This window comes from Maylandia zebra, linkage group LG1 (genome assembly GCF_041146795.1).
Source record: "Maylandia zebra isolate NMK-2024a linkage group LG1, Mzebra_GT3a, whole genome shotgun sequence".
Taxonomy (NCBI): Eukaryota; Metazoa; Chordata; class Actinopteri; order Cichliformes; family Cichlidae; genus Maylandia; species Maylandia zebra.
This window is the reverse complement of record NC_135167.1, coordinates 31221636-31240351: the sequence shown is the minus strand read 5'-3', so window position 1 is coordinate 31240351 and position 18716 is coordinate 31221636. Positions and strand designations below refer to the sequence as shown.

At 41.0% G+C, this 18716-nt stretch overlaps 1 protein-coding gene across 1 annotated transcript in view; it reads left to right on the top strand.

Annotated features, from left to right (window-relative positions):
• Positions 1-18716, top strand: part of kcna4 (potassium voltage-gated channel, shaker-related subfamily, member 4) — a 144477-nt gene that overhangs the window by 57516 nt on the left and 68245 nt on the right. Inside the window, exon 3 of the mRNA XM_004558041.3 lies at positions 14593-14611. The gene's annotated coding sequence lies outside the window, so the exon portion shown is untranslated. The remainder of the gene's footprint in view (positions 1-14592; positions 14612-18716) is intronic.

Below are 18716 nucleotides of genomic sequence, written 5' to 3'. Positions count from 1 at the left end.
ATGTTAATGTTAAGCCTAATGACAAATGGGTGTAATAACAGTTTATTTAACCTATATATTAACCTTCAGGCTACAGTTTAATGCTTTTAATTATTAAATCTGTATTTCCTAGTAGAGGGGTGTTGAGCTGTTCTATCTATTATATGACGAAATGCCTGCTTTTAAAGCCCAGGTGTTCCACTTTTACACGTGAACGCAGCTCACATTTGTGGATCTGGAAGCTGGCAGCATGAAATTTGTCTTAAAACTCCACGTGGGCATGCAATGGGATCTGTGCGTATCAGGTAATCGGTACACATGCATTTAAGACTTTGTACGTGAGCAACAGGGATGGTGTGGGTACTTTTTCGAGCTTTGTAGATGTCATTGTCTTCCCATATGTGATTCTAAGTGAGCCAGATGGACTGAAGTGAAGTGGGCTCATTTTTTTGTGGTTAGGTAGCATTTCTTCAGCACCGCAGCAAAAAGCAGCGAGATTACAACACTGCAAGACATGAATATTAAACACTTAGAAACAGAAACCATTTACGTCAAACTTTAAACTATCCTGTCATTATGGGGGTTCTTTTGTTGTTGTTTTTTTAACTACACATTGTCATGCAATCGCCTACTTTGGCTAATCTGCTAACATCAGCACATCTCCCTCCCTGCCTGTTTTCTCACAGTGTTTTGTTTGCTGTTGGCTGAACTGCTGGGACATGTGTGCGCACATCACTCGTGCGGCTCAGTCAGAATCAGCTCTGTCAGCAGGGGCCGGGTATCACAGTGACAGAACATTTTCACCCACAGTGGCCGTTTACGGTGGTTGCTTTTGAAACTGGATGCCCGAGCCATTCGTGTTCAACGCTGCTTAAATATTTCAAATGGCTCCGTTGTGGTGCAATTACTAGACTCTTGGACAAACACCAGTTCATCCATCAAGCTGCTGATGGACGTGCTGCGGGCGGGTACGTGCTCGGCCTCCTCGCAGTGGTTGCGCTGGGATGGAAACTATTCGTTTCCAGTGCCTGTCAGGGGAAAATTTAACAAATGCTTGACATTATTTTGAATTTTTTTAATGCCCTACAAATGTTTGAGGAGCTAAGAGAGTTTGTCATTTGTTGTGGATGACAGCAACCCTGAAAGGTGGATGTATGACTGTGGGTTCAGCTCAAAGAGAGGAAAATTAGACCAGTGTCGAGGATATATATAGTAGCTCACCCTTTACAGCTGTTCCCGAAAAAACGAGACAAGGTCTACAGGAGGGTGCCTGCACACACACACACACACACACACACACACACACACACACACACACACACACACACACACACAATGCAACTAACAAACATCCAGACCAACTCGTTCAGATGGCTGCCTCCTTGCTGTGAGTGAACCTGAAGAAGCGGTGATGCAGAATGTTTTATCCACTGTGTTTGCTCACTTTTTCTTTCTTGAACAAAGAGCTTGCAAAGGAAGCTCACTGCTGCACAGTTATACAGTTGGTTCCATTCATTTTATTTGCGTAGCACTCATAGCACAATAGAAGTTATCTCAAGGTGTAAGGTAAAGACAGAAAACAATCAATCCACTTTGTGCAAGTACTTGGCAGCAGTCGGGAGAAAAGGAAAAAAAAAACTCCCTTGAACTGGGAGAAAACCTCCAGCAGAACGAGGCTCAGTGAGGGGCAGCCATCTGCCACAGCCAGCTGAGGAATGAGGGGGGAAAGAGATGAGAGAAAAGAAGAGCAAAGAGAGCCCACAAACAGGACGAAGCACAAACTGTGGGGGAGAGAAGACTCAAAGTTACGACTGTATGTCGTAACTTTGAGTCATTTATAGCAGCATATAAATGCACGGGAGGTGAAACCCATGAGAGCGGAGGAGAAATACTCTGTGCATCATGGGAGATACCCCTACCTCCACCTGCCCGAGCAGGATAAATAAAGGGATGGTTCAGGGTCACCAGCTTCAGTGGTAACTTTAAGCTCGATAGGAAAATCAATGCTTAAAGCCTCATTTTGAACTCAATGAGGGTGTCTATCACCAGAGTCAAAACTGGGAGCTGGATCCACATGAAAAAGGCTCCCATTCTACCTTCTAAAACTTTGGCAACAACAAGTTAGCTTTTGGATAATGTGGTGCTGTGAGGTCTTTAAGGTATGCCTAAGTTTATAAAGAGTAACAAACAGGACTTTGAATTCAGTCCTAGATGTAGCATGATAGATCCCAGATGAGGCTATCACAGTCACATTTATATAAAAGGTGTATCCAAAAGAATTACCCGATTTAAAAAGGCAATTTTTAAAGCAATGTGCACAGGAGCTTGTAGTAAATTCTAAAACTATATGTATCTATATATATATCTATATCTATATCTATATCTATATCTACATATATATATATATATATATATATATATATATATATATATATATATATATATATATATATATATATATATATATTAGGGGTGCAACGATATTCGTATCGATATTGAACCGTTCGATACAGTGCTTTCGGTTCAGTACGCATATGTATCGAACAATACAACATTTGTAATTTATTTTATCAATTTTCCTTCTGACGATGCTGTCTGTGTTGAGCGCTCAGTGAATCTGTGTTCGACTACTCCGCCTAGGCTGCACTGTCGAGCGCAGATCCACTGAGCGCTCAACACAGACAGCATAGTCAGAAGGAAGAGCGCAGGGCAAGCTAGCGAGACAGAAGTTAAGCTCTCCTTGCAACAGGCATTGAACCTCATTCAGATCTGGCGTTTGGAATTATTTTGGTTTTCATGTGACGTATGACCCTGAAGGTAAGCGAGTCATGGACTAAAGTAAAACAGTATGTTGGATGTGCCATGCAATGCTCAATTACATTGGTGGTTTGTTTTTTTTTGGGTTGTATGGAAGCCCCAAACGCAATTTCATTGTTCTTGACAATGACAATAAATAAATAAATACTAAATACTAACTAGTGTGTTAGCGCAGTTAGCTCGTTAACGTGTTGGCCGTCTAGCCCCATGCACGGAGCGATCGGCGGTAGCTCGTTAACGGAGATTTGCCGTGTTGTGGCGTTAAGGTCATTTCAACGAGATTAACCTGAAAGCACTAGTGGGAACACGACGAATATGACTGCACATTTACGCCGACATCATCCTAGTGCAAAGACAAAAACAACAAGCATGCTACTAACTTTAGCCGAGTCATTTAGACAGCTGTTAGCACATGATTCTCCTTATGCTGCTGAGAATATAGCCCAGAAGAAGCGGATAGTATAGCTTTTATTTTGGAAAGAGCCATTTCTCTGTAATAAACTCTCTTTTCCAAAGATGAGTGATTCCTCAATCAGATACAGGGCTTGCAATATCGCTAGCCCGACGTCCCGGAGCTAGCGATTTTTTTCAGTCGGGCTACCAAAATCTATCTCTTCCCTGCCCGTCGGGCTATTGTAGGAAGGAAAAATATATGTCAATGCTTTTGCATTCTTTCAGAAATGTAGCTGGGTAATTATGTCATTGGCATCGGTGAGCCACTGTCAATATGTGACATATTGAAGTCGCGTTTGAATTTGCGCTTGTTTTTTTGCTTTCACTTTGCAATCGTGCGAACTGTGTATAGAGAGCGACAGCACTGATCTGTGAGTGATGATAATTTGTGCACCAATTCCTCTGACATCGTCTTATTAATCGTTAGCTTACTATGCAAACATGACAAGTGAAATCTCCCGCAGCTTAAACATGTGAGAGGTTGATCGCGCAGAGAATCGCTGAGCTTATGTGAGTGCGTGTGTAAAAGCATTTCAGTTCTGCTGAGCCAAATAAGACAGGTCGGGGTGAAGAAGTGACAGCCAAAGAAAAGCTTACCACAAAACGGAGAAGTTATGACAAATCAGACTATAAGGCAAAAAGAAAGTGCAGCTTTATGGTTTCATGGACAAAAGAATTTCTGTGGCTGCAATATGACGAGCTAAATAACCAGGGCTGCACATAAGTGGTCCGCAGGTGCGCATTCGCTGTCAAAATAAAAAACACGCACAAGGGTTAGGGTTAAATTTAAAAACTGTACTTTTGAGTTAAAATATATATTTATAATTTTAATAAATGACAAATTAAAAATGCATGAACATTTTTTGTATCGAAAAAATATCGAACCGTGACACCAAAGTATCGAACCGAACCGTGAATTTTGTGTATCGTTGCACCCCTAATATATATATATATATATATATATATATATATATATATATATATATATATATATATATATAGCACTCGGAGCACTAGGTGCGGTGACTCCCAAGCTAGGCGAGTGGCTCCAGCAGATCCCGGGAATAACATCGGAGATCTCTGTCCAGAAGAGCGCAGTCCTGGGAACAGCTAAGATACTGCGCAGGACCCTCAAGCTCCCAGGCCTCTGGTAGAGGACCCGAGCTTGAAGGATAAACCCCCCGCAGGAATGTGCTGGGTGGTTTTTATATATATATATATATATATATATATATATATATATATATGTATATATGTATATATATATATATATATATATATATATATATATATATATATATATATATGTATTAGGGGTGCAACGATACACAAAATTCACGGTTCGGTTCGGTTCGATACTTTGGTGTCACGGTTCGATATTTTTTCGATACAAAAAAATGTTCATGCATTTTTAATTTGTCATTTATTAAAATTATAAATATATATTTTAACTCAAAAGTACAGTTTTTAAATTTAACCCTAACCCTTGTGCGTGTTTTTTATTTTGACAGCGAATGCGCACCTGCGGACCACTTATGTGCAGCCCTGGTTATTTAGCTCGTCATATTGCAGCCACAGAAATTCTTTTGTCCATGAAACCATAAAGCTGCACTTTCTTTTTGCCTTATAGTCTGATTTGTCATAACTTCTCCGTTTTGTGGTAAGCTTTTCTTTGGCTGTCACTTCTTCACCCTGACCTGTCTTATTTGGCTCAGCAGAACTGAAATGCTTTTACACACGCACTCACATAAGCTCAGCGATTCTCTGCGCGACCAACCTCTCACATGTTTAAGCTTGCTGCGGGAGATTTCACTTGTCATGTTTGCATAGTAAGCTAACGATTAATAAGACGATGTCAGAGGAATTGGTGCACAAATTATCATCACTCGCAGATCAGTGCTGTCGCTCTCTATACACAGTTCGCACGATTGCAAAGTGAAAGCAAAAAAACAAGCGCAAATTCAAACGCGACTTCAATATGTCACATATTGACAGTGGCTCACCGATGCCAATGACATAATTACCCAGCTACATTTCTGAAAGAATGCAAAAGCATTGACATATATTTTTCCTACAATAGCCCGACGGGCAGGGCAGAGATAGATTTTGGTAGCCGGACTGAAAAAAATCGCTAGCTCCGGGACGTCGGGCTAGTGATATTGCAAGCCCTGTATCTGATTGAGGAATCACTCATCTTTGGAAAAGAGAGTTTATTACAGAGAAATGGCTCTTTCCAAAATAAAAGCTATACTATCCGCTTCTTCCGGGCTATATTCTCAGCAGCATAAGGAGAATCATGTGCTAACAGCTGTCTAAATGACTCGGCTAAAGTTAGTAGCATGCTTGCTTTTTTTTGTCTGCTTCCACTTGTCTTTGCACTAGGATGATGTCGGCGTAAATGTGCAGTCATATTCGTCGTGTTCCCACTAGTGCTTTCAGGTTGATCTCGTTGAAATGACCTTAACGCCACAACACGGCAAATCTCCGTTAACGAGCTACCGCCGATCGCCCCGTGCATGGGGCTAGACGGCCAACACGTTAACGAGCTAACTGCGCTAACACACTAGTTCCCACCAATGTAATTGAGCATTGCATGGCACATCCAACATACTGTTTTACTTTAGTCCATGACTCGCTTACCTTCAGGGTCATACGTCACATGAAAACCAAAATAATTCCAAACGCCAGATCTGAATGAGGGTGGGGGAGGTGCCCTGCGCTCTTCCTTCTGACTATGCTGTCTGTGTTGAGCGCTCAGTGGATCTGCACTCGACAGTGCAGCCTAGGCGGAGTAGTCGAACACAGATTCACTGAGCGCTCAACACAGACAGCATCGTCAGAAGGAAAATTGATAAAATAAATTACAAATGTTGTATTGTTCGATACATATGCGTACCGAACCGAAAGCACTGTATCGAACGGTTCAATATCGATACGAATATCGTTGCACCCCTAATATATATATATATATATATATATATATATATATATATATATATATATATATATATATATATATTAGTGCTGTCAAAATTATCGCGTTAATTGTTAAGATCAACGCGAAATGTTTAGTGCATTAAAAAAATTTAACGCTGATTTTGTTTTTTTATTAATTTCCTGTAATCTAAGACCTTTAAATTCATGAGCACCTCTGGAGGAGGGGGCAACAGTGTGCTATGCTGGCGTTTGGCCTGACAGAAATGATTAGAAGAAGAAAAAGAAGTGACACCATGCTACTATCTAGCTAACACTAGCTAACACACGCAAGCATGGACGAGGGCGGACTTTTGGGTGGAAAGTTTCTCTTTAAGAAGTTGCCTGATGGCTTGTTGGACAAAACGAGAGTAAGATGCACAATTTGCAACGCTGAATTCAAGTACCACAGAAGCAGTTCATCACTGGCGTATCACCTGAGAGCAAAACACCCAACTGAATCCACCTCTACGGGACCTCGCCAGTCTACGCTTCAGGAGTATGGTGCTTGTGGACGAATAACAAAAAAATGTGAGAGAAAAGGTAACCAATTCCTTGGTTGTTTGGATAGCTAAAAACTGCCGACCAGTTAGCATAGTAGAAGATGATGGACTGAGAGAAGTCATTCGTGCTGCATCAGGAGATGAGTGTTACAATCTGCCCTCGAGAGGAACCATTGTGTCGAGACTGCACACTTTGTATGGGGACCAGAGGGCTCAGCAGTCCAGCAAGCTTGTGCAAGTAAGGAATGTCGCTCTCACCGGAGACCACTGGACTTCGGTGAACAACGATAATTACTTAAAATATAAAGAATAAAAAAATGTAATTGGAGCCAGGCTATTAATAAAGTAATTGAGATTAATCGCAATTAATAACAGAAAATTGTGAGATTAGTTAGTTAATTTTTTTTAATCTATTGACAGCACTAATATATATATATAGATATAGATATATATCTATATATATCTATATCTATATATTTATATAGATATAGATATATATAGATATAGATATATAGATATAGATATAGATATATCTATATCTATATATCTATATATCTATATCTATATATATCTATATCTATATATATAGATAGATATCTATATCTATATAGATAGATAGATATCTATATATATATATATATGTATACCACACACACACACATCAGTATATTTGTGTTACACAGCAGAAGCCTCCTGAACACAACTTGCAGAGTCAGAGTGGTGGCACAGCACTGTTTGGGCTTCACGCTCGACACGTCTCTCTTCCAGGAGAACCCATCTCTCAGAGCCGTAAGACGACACCTGACAGGGAACAATATATCAGCACATGGCAGAAGGTTGCTCTCATATGATCATGCCAGCGAATTTGGCGTTCACAATTTCCCCTCAGCACAGAAACCCAATACCACCTGCCTGCCTCATGCTTGTGGCCCCTGAAACCCAATCACCCAAATGGTACCTGCTTGCTCCTTTACAAACGCCGCTGCCGTCACCGTAGCTGAGGACGGAAAAGTTGTCAGCAACAATTGTTCTTGCTGCTATGGACAAACTGTTCTTTTACATCCAGAAAATGCCAGTCGGCCTTCTGCCAGACAAATACAGCGTGACTCAGGCCAGTGACCTCCCCAGGGGAACATTTACCAGCTTCTGCACTTAGATCCAGTGGCATTGACCTTGCACTTACTCCCCTGGCATAGTCCTTTCACTCTCAATTTATTAAATTTGGCATTCAATGACAATGTTCAATGTTGTCAGGGATAAATGTTGCATTTTACAGCGTTTCTGTATTTAGTTGTGCGTGACAGAGGTACATTTTTTGAGGCAAATAGTCTAAGAACAAGAAATAGATACAGAAAGATCTAGACAGATGTATGTGTCCGTGAGCCTATAGATCAATATAAAGTCCACAAATGCAGACATCCTGACTAACTACGGTGTAACCAATTTTCAGGGAGTTTGGGAGGAAAAACAGAGGTGGAAGACAGGCGAGCGGTGCAACCCCACTCAACCAACACACATCAAACCATCAGCGATTTCCATTGGATTTATCTCACAGCCCAACAGCTGCTTTGAAGTCGAGATGCTTAAGCAGCTTGTTAGGTTTCACGTCATTCGGCATACAAAGTGAGAGGAAAACACAGTTCAGGTTGTCAGGAGCAGTGTGGTTAATCTGCTTTACGTGTAAAGTCAATCCAAACGTGTTTCACAGCTCAAGGCGCTAAAATAAAGGGGACACTGTCTGGTTTCTCTTTATCCAGCATTTTAAAATGTAAAAGTTTATGAAAGTCAAAGGTCAAAGGCCCAGTGCTGCTCTGGGATCTGTGCTCAGTAGGACTGTCCTCTCACAGCATGTTAGAGTATCCTCTCTGCTGTCTCCAAGCCCGAGGAGAGTCTATTTCTATGTGGAGACAACAACAACAAAATGTTTTCTCTACTCATGTGGTGGAAGAGGTCAAAACAGGTGACTGGGACTGTATTTTTCACTGGAGGCCAGGCGGATCTCCTGAGTGGGCCTGACCCGGTCGCACAGCCGGGTCGACACTAAGCGCCTCGTCGCTTCACCGTGTTTGTTAGCTCAATTCATTCTGCTTCAGGTTGCACAGGCTCCGCTGTAGTTTGCGCCCAAAACGATCGTGCCTGAAAAGCGAGAAGAAACGAGGCAGTGATGTCGCTGACATCTGAATTAGTCACGTGACCGGTCTCGCTCCGCTCGTCTGCAGGAGATCAATTGAAGTGTATTCCCCAAACTCTGGAGATGCTGGGAGCAGAGAAGTGGGTAGCAACTCCGGGGGAGAGAGAGGAAGAGAGGGGAGGATGGTTGCAGTGTTGAAAAGCACTCGGGTTAAATGTGTGTGTGAGAGAAGAGAAATTTCTGTTTGTTGTCATGGTAACAGGCAGTGTGGTCTGTAGCGAAAACATATCCCTAGCATAGAGGCTTGATCAGGATCCAGCGGCTCCTCGCTAAACAGCTCCCCTCCACCATTTTGAACGTGGGAACGCTGATCGTGTTGCAAATGCTTAATGATCCGTGATGCTCTGAATCATATGAAATGCACAGATCAGCCGAGCCGAAGGGAAACGGGGACAGTTTCATATGTGAAACTCAGCTGTAGTACTATCAGGGTCGATGCAGGCTTCATAAACGGGAGGTGAGTCACTGAATTGTTGAGGGGAGCGTGAGGAAGGCGTTTCCTTTTGTGCTGTGTGGGATTTCAATGCAACCATGCACGAAGGTGAGAGGACAAAAAATGTCAACAACAGTAACATTTACTGAAGGGTTGGTATCGAACTGTGACAAATCCCAAGTGCCTTGAAGAGTTAAGTATGATTATGGTGTTTGGTGGTAACATTTATAAATATTTGTACAAAAATGCCATCACTGGCACTGTAACCTAAAAATATAACATTAAAACTACATACTTTGATTTCAACTCTAGAAATCTTTCTTAGGCCATTCAACAACTGACAGTGAATTTTAAAATATTCTTTAGGACTTTGGCAGTTCTAAGGACTGGCTGCTTGAGACCTGTTGGATCTGGATTCCTTAGAATTCAGACTTCCCCATGATGGATGGCAAACCTCTCCAGGGTGTATCCCACATTGCACCCTGTGACAGCTGCGACAGGCTCCAGCACCCCTGTGAATTCATTGAGCGTCTAAGAAAATGGATTATTATGGAGTATTAAAAATTTGTTAGTGTGTCAAAGCTGTAGACTATGTGCATAAAGGTATTGGGTGTTTTCAGTCTCATTACAACAGGTATATAAAATCCAGCATCCCAGCCATGCAGGCTGCCTTTACAACCTTCTGTGAAAGAATGGGTCAGTCTAAAGAGCTCACTGAATTTGAGCATGGTGCTGTAATTGGACGCCATCATTGCAACCAGTCGTATTCTACCATCAGCTCTAAGTGGTGTTATTGTTTAGGAAGCACAGCTACTCAGCCATGAAGTGGCAGATCATGTAAACATTAAGAACAATGCCACTGAGTGCTGAGGTGCATAGTCTATAAAGGTTGTCAATGCTCTCCTGCCTGCAGGGGTCCAAAACTTCCTGTGACATTAACATCAGCACAAAAACTTCACGCCGGGAGCTTCATGGAATTGGTTCCATCATACTATTACACACCCATCACTTTTTTTAAGTTTTTCTTTTTCTTTTTAATTCATTTTCAGTCCAATTGTTATACCTGGACTGAATCATTCAATCATAAAAAGGCGACTAACTCAAGGCATAAATCTGTCCTGTGTCTAAGAAAACTTAAAGAAACAAGTTTAAATCTCCAATCTTTTGTTAAACTTTGCTACTAGCAATCTGATATAAACATATCCGTCTTCATTCATTTGAGACAAGATTAGTCCATATAATTTGTACCCAGTTTTAAGTTAGAAGAATGCCAGATATAACAGCCTTTGATTATATTTTTACAGTGTCAAGATGATTTCCATGAGCTATCTGCTGAACTCTTAGAGTATCTCAGCATGGTCTACTGTGTGCCCTCAAAAAAAGAAAGAAAACCAGACAAGTGGAGGATAAAAGAAGTGGTGGGCCTAAAAAAACTATATACAGTGGATGAACAGCATCTGAAACTGGAAATTAAATCCAGGAAAACCTAATACAATAGAAAAACACACAGTGGAAAACTGGGATCACGGATTGGCCTCCCCAGAGCCCAGTCCTTGAAGCAGTGTGGGATCATGTTGACAGAAATTGTAACAAAAGGCAGCCAACATCAAAAGAAGAGCATTGATTGTCCTTCAAGAAGCCCAGAGAACTATTCCTGAACTATTCTATTCTATGAACCATTCCTACTACTTAAAGAAAAGATATGAAAGCTTGTCTAACAGAGTTCAAGCTGTGTTGAAGAATAAAGGTGGTCATACTGAAGCTTGTTAGAACTGTATGAATGTAATCTATGTATACAGGTTTCAGTGAGTAATAGAGCACTGCATGTCATCTATAAATACTGACAGAATAAAGACTATTTTATTCTGTTTTATCATTCCGTCCTTGATAAACTTTACTGAAGTCAAACCCTTCTGTAAAAGGTCATTTTATGTTATTAATGCCAGAGATAAAACTATTTGTCCTTTCATCGTGTTTCAATGGTTTAGATTTATTCTTTGCTGTGAGATTTCAAAATCAAATTGCACAAGATGCACTAATACTTCTTGATCAAGGTATATGAATGCATTTATTTTCCTTGCATGTCTGTTACCCTTAATGTTTTATTTGAGGTTTTTAATAAAACATATATAAATGAATATATAAAATAACATTTTAAAATAAGTGAAGAAAATGATAGGACAGTGGCTGAGTAGAAGCATCATATGAAGGTTCCAGTTTTGAGTACTGGCGTTGCTGACAGTGTAAGATGCAGTGATGATGTTTGTAGATTGAAGAGGTTGAAGAGACCCCAGAGCATTTGATGCTTTTCATACATAAACTTTAGTTGGTCCAGAACTCTGATTCCACACCTGACCTTCACCAGCTCCACTGGCTTCTAGCTAAATACCTTTGTGAACTGCTGCATGTCAACGCACCCACTCGTACTCTCAGGTCTCCATCTTCTCTCCATGTCACCCCCCCCCCCCCCCCCCCCCCCCCCGTTTCACTACCATGGGGTCTAGAGCCAAACATTCATGCTACTGAGTCTCTCTCCATTTCCAAAACATTTTCATTTCCTGACCGTGTTCCACCGTCACATAAATCCTCTGACTTTACATATTGGAAATTTGTTTTATTGACTTGATGGGCATTTTTGTTTATTCTTATTGTTTTTAACTTTTCTGTAAAAGGGGACGGTGAGTGTTTTGACATGAAAATGAAGTGTTAGTACTTAGTACTTATCGGGGGATCGTGGCAGTTCGTCTTGTAATTGGAAGGTTGCCGGTTCGAGCCCCAGCTCCGACAGTCTCGGTCGTTGTGTCCTTGGGCAAGACACTTCACCCGTTGCCTACTGGTGGTGGTCAGAGGGCCCGGTGGCGCCAGTGTCCGGCAGCCTCGCCTCTGTCAGTGCGCCCCAGGGCAGCTGTGGCTACAATGTAGCTCGCCAGTGTGTGAATGTGTGGATGACTGAATGTAGTGTAAAGTGCTTCAGGGTCCATAGGGACTAAGTAAAGCGCTATACACATACAGGCCATTTACCATTTACTGTGTTATTAAAAGAGTTTAAAGATGTCACAGATCAAAATGCCAGTGGCTTCACTGCCATCACAAGTTGAGCTCCACTTTACTCCTGTGAAAGACTTCCTGTGTGCAGTGTATTGAGCATGATAAGTGGATTTAAATGATGGAAGACTTACGAACATAAAAAAAAAGGTTTGAAGCAGTGGGGAGAAAAAAGGAAAATAACCTGCCAACTGGCAGAAATAGGATTAAATTTAGGTCAGGATGAGGATTAAAGTGCAGGGGTTAAGCATACAGCTTAATGAGTTAATGCTTCCAGTGGAGGTCGTCAGAAGCGTGTACGAAGGAGGCAGACAGAGTTTCAAAAAGCACGAAAGCTGCCTTGTTCAAGTACAAAGATCCTGCGTGAGATCTGGAAATCACCACTTCAGTTTTAGACTTCACTGTGAATGAAACAGACACTGAGAGACTCCTGCACACTCTTTCCACTGAGGTACACCCCGGAAAAACACACTGTCAGTCCTCCTCTCCGTCTCTTTCTCACACACTGAAGAGGAGCGAGAGTGACAGAAGAAAGCAGCATATGGAGAAGTAGCATGTGCCTGCCATTCACCCGAGACTGTAATCTTCTGCGCTGTAACCTCAGCTGTAATCTGACTGAAGTCTGCTTTGATTGTCTCTTGCGTTTGAACGAAAAAGAAAAGCATCTCCCTTCTCCTTCACGAAAACACGGCTAAAATTAGCATGACCTTTTTAAAATCTTGTTTTTCAGACACGGAAATAGAAATCAGATGGCTTGCAGGGGAAACAAAAGCCTTTCTCCCATTCTGAACATCACACAGTCTGCGCCTGGGAGCTCAGGCTTTGCATAAAATGAGCATTGATAAATTTAGCAGCGCTTACGTAACTCACGCTCAGTTTGAATCTTACCGATGAGGCAGAAAAAAAAGGCGCCTGTTTCGTCTCGGCTCCGCTTTGTTAATGAATTTTTGCGATAGAGCCGCAAACGTGCAGCACGGTGCGACGGCGGCTGCGCTTGACGGGGAGCGTGCACGGCGGGGCCACTATGCCACGCCGTGAAGGTGATGTTTGAAATGTTTGTTACTCCTCCCCATCCACCCCTCCACCCTGCAGCCCCCTCACCGCATGAATATCCGCATCCATAAACCCCAGAGAAGCTGTCAGTCTATTTTGGTGTTACCTGCGTTTGATTTTTCACAGAGTAAAAGCTTCTGGCAGAGATTTCCAGCTTCGAAAAAAAGAAAAAAGTAAGGAACTAGAACCTCACTTTTTAATATTTAAAGAATTGCCACCAAAGAATAGTTGTTTTACAAATAGCTCTGACAGTAAAAAGAATAAACCCTGTCAGTTCTGGAGGATGTGTTCTTTTCTCTTCGCTGCGTCTGGAGGCAAGGAATGCTCGGATGCGCTCAAGCACGATGGTAAGAGATACCCATCAAAGTGTGTGTGAGGAGAAGCCACTCTCCTTCACTCTGGATGGACAATCCCGTCTCAATTTGACTTCCATTTAAAACACATGCTGATATTTATTCGAGAAATAGCCGAGGCATTTCAGCTTCAACGCTGGCCCGATTTGGCTTCTGCGTTCGTCGGAGGGCGCAGACGGGGAAATAAAAACAGCACTGTGGCCAAATGAATGTCAATTCATCTCATCACCAGGAACCAATTACCTCTCTCATAGACTGTTGCCTAGCTGCTTCCCTGCTCCGCTGAAATATCCAGAGGCTCGGAGGGAGAGCATACTGAAGGGGCTGCACACAATCTCTTCCAATTCTCCTCTGGCAAAATGACCATCCAGCCATGCCAAATGTGGATCAGGAGCAAGAGAGATGAGCATAACATAGGCAAAAGGAATTCTGGGTAATACAATGCAAGTGATAAGCCTTTAGATACTCCTGTGTCCATTTTGCTCAACATGATGAGACACTGTGCTGGTTGTAGGCCCAGTGTGCACTAGGTGGAGAGAACAGTGTCTCCGCTGATGAAGCAACACTAACGGAGGAGAGACGCAGCAAAGCGAAGCGAGAAGAGCCTGTTCTTCACGCTGCAAAGGAAACTTTAACAGGAGAATCGCTTAAAGTACACTGAGATAGAAGTTCCATTTTTAGACAGAATAAGAGTTTTGCTTTCTTTAATTCATCCTTAAGACACAGTTCTCAACACAGCTGGTGTTTGTATCCTGACATTGACTCATATTCTGCTTTCTCTTTGAATTGCAGGGATCGACTGACACGCTGGGTAAGTAGCCAACATATACCCTCCATTCTTTAACAGGAATTGTAACGTTTGTTTATGCATTTCAGTGATGGTTTATAGGTGGGATTTGCAATAGGAACATAGCACTTTCAGCACCTGAGACAGATGACCAATGTCGAACTAGCCAGTTACTTTGGAACAGCGGTCCCCAACCTTTTTTGCGCCACGGACCGGTTTATGTCCAACAATATTTCAAGGGCTGGCCTTTAAGGTGTTGCGGATAAATTCAACAAAATAAAACCTGTACCGGTACCAAAAAAAAATAAGATGTATTCATAACACATGGTAAAAAGACCCAGGGAAACTGATAAAAGCAATCAAAACAAAAATACAGATGAAAACCATAAATTTAACACCTGAGCCTCAATTCTCACGACCCGGAGGTTGGGGACCGCTGCTTTAGAATACATCCACTGAAAAGACCCAATGGTCATTTATGCATTTAAAAAACAACGCTAATACCAGCAAAGAAGCTGGTTCTAGCCTCCTGCCTTCAGCAATCATTTGCCTTATGTCCTTATAGAAGTATAGGTTTGAGTGTGGACTGATGTTTGAGCAAAAACAACAATTTCAAGAAAGTAAACTTGGGTTCTGTAAGCAGGAGAGTGATTTTCCGCACTGTGTTTGCTTAATAGCACTTACTGTAATAGGTGGAATTGGAGGATTGCTTTTTTGATGATGATGATGGCCATTTAGTGATGTCACCCACCGAGCTTATAGTGGGTGTTTCAGCCTTTTATCACAGGATCCCCACACTCATATGTATGTGTGTTTGCTTGTGTGATCTAAAAAATCCTTATACCCTCCATTATCTTCTTCCCAAATTGTAGAGGAGTTTGGGAGGAAAGCTCTTCTACATTAGTTAGTATTTAATATTCATAATAAATGTAGTTAATATTAATAATTTTGTGTTCCTTGGAGCTTTTTGCTGCATGTATTTGATTTTTTTTTCCATTTATATCTTATTTTTCATGCCTTGTACTTTTATATCTGGGAATCAATCTGGTGTAAAACCAGTTTTTCTGAAGGGAGTAAATGAAGAAACTGGTGGAGAAAGAAAAGTTTTGTCTTTGATTTAAACAGGAAAATAAAATGTCCCGTTTAATTAACTTTTAATAAAAAGAACATGATGCTTCCTTCTCACGATTTAAACTCTGACGTCAGCTGAAGTGATTAGGAGGATAAATGGTAAAAGACAGCTGGTGCACCTGTGGCTAACCATACAGCAACCTGGGGCAGATGTTCTGTCGTTAACACAAATTGCATTATTAATACACTTGCAGTCCTGCGCTGATGTGGGAGCCATTCCTACTTTCATCTTCTCAACGAAATGTGAAGGACAAGGTATGTGAGAGACAGCCAGATGGGAAGCAAGGTCCCTGAAGCCCACTTTACTAATTAACGTTTAATGATATGTGATGTAAAAACCTTCTCCCTGAGATATCTTTCACCACATGGTTGGGTACACGAGACTCATGACCTCTGACTTCCACAGATGCACTTTCGGACACAATGTTGCCTTTTGATTTATTTACTCATGTAGACACTAGAATGAATGAAAATGTGAAAATGAAAACCATCAGTTTCACATTGTGAATCCACAGTTAGTGTCCTATCTTCACTAGCTGAAATCCAGTCCAACTATCTTGAAGTGGTAACAATGATCTTACTACAGTAAAATATTTACAGGCCTTTACTCTAAATGCATTGCAACTACCAGGATAACTCATAAACATCAGCTATCCGGTTTTTAATTGATGACGTATGAACTCTGTTTCCGGGTCCAACTTCTCTGCGTTTATTAAAGCTGTTGCTTTTTTGACATGTTTTAATGCTTTGTATTTTGTTCTGTTTAATCTGAACAAGCCCCTAAAACAAGGTGGTGATCACTACCTTTTTGATGTGTTTTTTTATCACCACTAATCATTTTAAAGCTCAGTTTTTAAAACCTTACGATGTAACTACAGCCCAGCCCATGCAGCAGTATATTAATGACTAGCCTCTATTGCGAATCGATTATCTCAGTTGTTTTCCCGACTGAAGTTTGGTCCTTTTACAGCATCCTGCCATGTGACTGTATTTGTCCCTAACAATCGGGAAACCACACGTTAGCTTTCATCAAGTGGAAAAAAGTTAACGTTCATCCTCCAGCTTCACTGTGCTAATGTGTTTATATTATGCTAGCTGTGTAGCTAGCCACTACGTAGCACATCATTATATACCAGCTAGCCCAACTTTAGTAACCCCACAAACGTCACTGCTGCTTAGTTTCCTGTCTAAAATCTCTCAGTCAGAACATGGTATATTAAGTTTAGGTGGAAACTAGCGAGCTAACCTCCTGCTAACTTTAACTCAGTTAAATTTCATAAATTCTGTTTTCATGGATGCCTGGATGTTCAACTTATTAAAGATGAAAGAATTTAGACCGTTTTTAACTCTCAGTGATGCCACTGTGTTCGTTTGACTTTGGGAGCTGAAGCAGAGTTTGGAACCAGAAACAGCTAATGACATCAGACTTAAAGACCGGATAGTATTTAGCATCATGCAAAGTGCTTAACTATTAACATTCATCTATTAATTGTAAAGAAAACTCTGTTTCATAAAGGAACAATACAGCTCACTCAAAAAATCTTAGCAAAGACACAAAGACAAACAGAAGTTATGGCTAAGTGACTCGATAAAGTACCTAACAGAAGTATGTGATTACACCCCTTTATGGACATCACGTTTTTCAGACGATTTAATATTGTATTACCTTTAATAAGTTCACAAATAGAGGTTTTCCTTTTATGAACAAGAAAAAACCCTAACTATTTTAGGAAGACCCCAAAAAAGAAAATACACCTGTGATCGATGTCCCAATTTTGAAAACCTTTGATTACTGAAATATAACTGCGTGCATCTGTGGATATAAAACGGCCTGAATGCAGCAAAACTGCTATAAAATGAATTTTAAACTTTGAATAAAAGAACTGCGTATAATCTGGCTGCAAATAGGAGAAAATATCAAAAGAATTGTGGGAAAAAAGCAGGTTTTAAGAGTTCATAAAGATGGAATTGGATACGGGAAGATCACGGAACTGCTAAAAGTCTGCGAAAACAGAGTTGCAGCAGTGATCAGGAGGTATAGAGCATGCCATAGCGCCTATTAATCAGAGCTGCAGTGTCTGTCCTCAAATGGACAAGGGCTTCAGACTTGGCACAGGGGTTATCGTGATGATCTGAGTTTCTGTGACAGTTCAGACACTGTGAAGGGCGTTGTATAAAATTAAACCGTTAATTGCTCTTCGGGACAAAAATGCAGGAATAAACTTTGCTGGAGATGAAAAGAAGCCTGATAAATATGGAGAGAAAATTGTATGGAGAGATGAGACTGAGATAAACGGTTTTGGACAATGACACATTTCTTGTAGTTTTCCCTCTTTACACCACCACGGTGGCTTTAAATCAAACAATCCAGATGTGATTGAAGTGAAAACCTTTCAAATTTAATTCAAGAGATTTTCCAAAAATGTTACATGAACTCTTTAAAAATCACATTTTTATGCATCTGAGAAGTTAAAACAAAATGAGATAACTGACTGATAGACAGTTTCATGTTCAGGTGAGGCCTGTTCTGTTATTCCATCTTTAGTTAAGACAATAAAAGAATTGCAGTTTCTTTTTAACATTGCAAACTCACTGGAGCTGTCCAGAGGTCCAAAGAGATGTTAATGAAGGAAGCCATCAATAGGTTTAAAACCAAAATAAAACTATCATTGCAAAGGTAAATACTTCAAGAGTGGCCAAAACAATAATGTGGTTCATTCTTAAGAAGAATTAATTTACTGGACAGCAAAGCAACGTCAAAAGGACTGAAAGAGCAGTGAAGACAACTAAAGCTGATGATCACAGAGTTCTTTTCTGGATTAATAAAACCATTTCACTACATCTAACCAAGCCAAGAGCAGTCTCAAAGAGGTAGGCCATCATTGTTCAGGTCAACAATCATGTGGTGCCTTCCTGAAAGGAAATACAGAGGTTTGAAAATAAGGTAGAAACCACTGGCTACACTCAAGAAGACAACGGTGAACATGCCTAGTACTGG